Source organism: Oryx dammah, unplaced genomic scaffold (assembly GCF_014754425.2).
Source record: "Oryx dammah isolate SB20612 unplaced genomic scaffold, SCBI_Odam_1.1 HiC_scaffold_11110, whole genome shotgun sequence".
NCBI classification, from domain to species: domain Eukaryota; kingdom Metazoa; phylum Chordata; class Mammalia; order Artiodactyla; family Bovidae; genus Oryx; species Oryx dammah.
Window position 1 is genome coordinate 2808 of NW_024080503.1, and position 3479 is coordinate 6286.

Genomic DNA, 3479 nt, shown 5'->3' on the forward strand with positions numbered 1-3479 from the left:
ACTGCACGCCAACAATCATGGCAGCACTGGATACAATCGCCAAGATACAAAAGAAACCTAGGTGTAGAAGGACAGGTGAATGGTTAAAGAAGCCGGAGTCAGTTCAGTTCAGTTCAGTCACTCAGTCGTGTCCGACTCTATGCGACCCCATGAATCGCAGCACAACAGGCCTCCCTGTCCATCACCAACTCCCGGAGTTCACTTAGACTCATGTCCATCGGGTCAGTGATGCCATCCAGCCATCTCATCCTCTGTCATCCCCTTTTCAGTGAGTCAACTCAGATACACAAACCCAGACATAAAAGGATGAAAGAAAGCCACTTCCAGTCACAGGGAAGAGCCAGAGACAATCACACTAGATGAACTAAGTGACACAAAGTATCACCTGTTATCACTTCTAGGTGGAATCCAAACATGGAAACAAATGAGCTTCTTTACAAAACAGTAACAGCTTCATATACTTAGTAAAGAAATGTGTTACCAAAAAGGAAAGGCCGGGTGCAGGGAGAAATATATGTTGAGAATAACATATACACACTACTAGTTATAAAATAATCCATAAGGACCCACTGTAGAGCACAAGGAATCATACTTTGACTGTATATAACCTATATGAGAAAAAGAACATATATACATCTATGTATAAATGAATAATGTTGATTTACACATTAAAAAAAAACCCACAACAGTGCAAATCACCTATATACTCAAATTCTAAATAAACAGAACAGGAAAGAAAGAAAGGCAAAAGAACTGCTGACTCTGTTCCCCTCGGGCCTTGGGGACCTGGGCTGGCGTCACATCCCTGGGGTCTGAGCAAGCTGGGCCCCAGGCGGGGCTGTCCTGAGGCTGAGGGCGCTGGGGAGGATATGCCAGCCAATCAGCCCCCAAGCCCGGTGGACATGGACTTCCTGTTCCCCTCTGCATGAGTCCACAATCTCCAGATCCTGTGGGACCCTCCTGCAGCAGGACTAAATCTAGTGCCCCCAAAGGATGGTGGGGTCTCTGGGCTGGAGGAGCTTTGCAAAGTGCCCCAGGCCCCCTGTCTCCTGGTGGTGGGGTTCCCACCTCCAGCCTCCTTCCTTAGGGTCACCCCACTGAGAGGACAGGTCCCCCTGCAGAGTGGTGTTGCAATCATTGGGACCGCCTGGGGGATGAAGGGGAAGGGGGAAGAAGTAAGGAGACACAAGCCTTAGGGCTTCCCAGGTGGCGCTGGTGGTAAAGAATCCATCTGCCAATGCAGGAGACGGAGGAGAAGCGGGTTCAGTCCCTGGGTCGGGAAGATCCCCGGGATGCATTCTTACTGACAACCCAGAAACCAGATTTGCCCTAAGGCTCTGGTTGCCCAGGTAACCAGAGCGGGCATGAAGAAATGCTGCCACCTTGTGGCCACTCCCCGTAACAAGCACGTGAAAACCGGGGCTATTGGGCTCGGCTCTAAATGACAGCAGCCGAGGGGCCGCCGCGCCCATCCCGATGGCTGGAGGCGTCTGAGGGGCGGACGGAGGCGGCGGCGGCGGCGGGAGCGGGAGCGGGCGCGGGAGTGGAGCAGCCGCCGCGGGACCGACCGGACCGAGCTTCGCCGGCGCACCTGCCCGCAGCGCCCGCGGAGCGGCGGGAGCACGACCACCTCCCGGAGCGGCGGCTGAGGCGGCGGGAGCGGGCGCGGCAGGCGGGACGCGGCGTCGAGCCTTTTCTCTGTTGCGGACACTTTTACATGTTTGGGAGAACAGACCAGCAGCACTTCTGAATTAAGATCTCAGATTCTTTGAGGTGGCTTTGAAGAGCACCAAGATTAGAAGATGAGTGAACTTGACCAGTTACGGCAGGAGGCCGAACAGCTTAAAGACCAAATTAGAGATGCTCGGAAGGCGTGTGCAGACGCGACTCTCTCTCAGATCACAAACACTGACCCTGTGGGAAGAATCCAGGTGCGCACCAGGAGGACGCTGAGGGGACACTTGGCCAAGACCTATGCCATGCACTGGGGCCCCGACTCCAGGCTTCTAGTCAGTGCCTCGCAGGACGGTAAACTTAGTATCTGGAACAGCTACACCACAAACCAGGGCCATGCCATCCCTCTGCGCTCCTCGTGGGTCACGACGTGCGCTTATGCCCCTTCTGGGAACTACGTGGCCTGCGGAGGCCTGGATAACATCTGCTCCATTTTCAATCTGAAAACTCGTGAAGGGAATGTACGTGTGAATCGTGAGCTGGCTGGACACACAGGTTACCTTCGTGCTGCCGTTTTCTGGATGACAATCAGATCGTTACCGGCTCTGGAGACACCACCTGTGCCCTGTGGGACATCGAGACTGGCCAGCAGACGACCACATTCACTGGACACACCGCGGACGTCATGAGCCTTTCACTCGCTCCGGACACCAGACTGTCTCTGGTGCCTGTGACGCTTCAGCCAAACTCTGGGACGAGCGCGAAGGGATGTGCCGGCAAACCTTCACCGGCCCCGAGTCCGACTTCAACGCCATCTGTTTCTTCCTGAATGGCAACGCATTTGCCGCTGGCTCAGACGACGCCACCTGCTGGCTGTTCGACCTCGGTGCGGACCAGGAGCTCATGCCCTACTCCCACGACAACATCATCTGCGGGACCACCTCCGTCTCCTTCTCCAAGAGTGGGCGCCTCCTTCTTGCAGGGTACGACGACTTCAATTGCAACGTCTGGGACGCCCTCAAAGCCGACAGGGCAGGGGTCTTGGCCGGGCATGACAACCGTGTGAGCTGCCTGGGGGTAACTGATGACGGGATGGCCGTGGCGACGGGGTCCTGGGACAGCTTCCTCAAAATCTGGAACTAACCCTGACAGCAGGTGGACGCCACAGTGACTAGAAGACCGTTCCAGCCTTGGACCATTGCAGATAGCATTTCCCATCTACCCCTACTAACGCGGACGCCCTGCACCCCTCAGAACTTCAAAAGCGCAAGACCTTCCCCTCACTTATTGCTGAAACCAAGAGCACAATTCCCACTGAGAGAAGAATCTCTGTGCTGTAACTAAAATGAATCGTGCATTACTTCTGGGACTTTGTTTTCCTTTTTTGTTTGTTTCGAATGAATTTTAAAGGAAATACTATAATAAAAATGTTATCAAGAAGGTAAAAAAAATAATAATAATAAATAAATGACAGCAGCCCTAAAGAAATCTTCCGTGGTAAATCACATGAAGAGAATTCAAAACAGGGCTGAGTTTCAAGAAGCCACTTTCCTGAGTTTAACTGTACTCCCCCGTAGAAGGTAAAAAGCCCATGGAAAGATACTCATCATCAGTAAGTAGTAAAGAAATGCAAATTAAAACTACCATGAGCCATCTTCTCACACGGCTCAGAACGGCCATCCTCAAAAGATCTTCGAAGCTTAAGTGCTGCCGAGGGCGAGGGGAACAGGGAACCCTCCTACGCCGTGGGCAGGGTTGTAAATGGGTGGGTGCAGCCACGAAGGAAAATATCTGGAGGCTCCTTG

The 3479-nt window shown here is 53.2% G+C and overlaps 1 pseudogene; it reads left to right on the top strand.

Annotated features, from left to right (window-relative positions):
• The first annotated feature begins 1732 nt into the window (after positions 1-1732).
• On the top strand, positions 1733-3038 carry LOC120860584 (annotated as a pseudogene).
• The last annotated feature ends 441 nt before the right edge of the window (positions 3039-3479 follow it).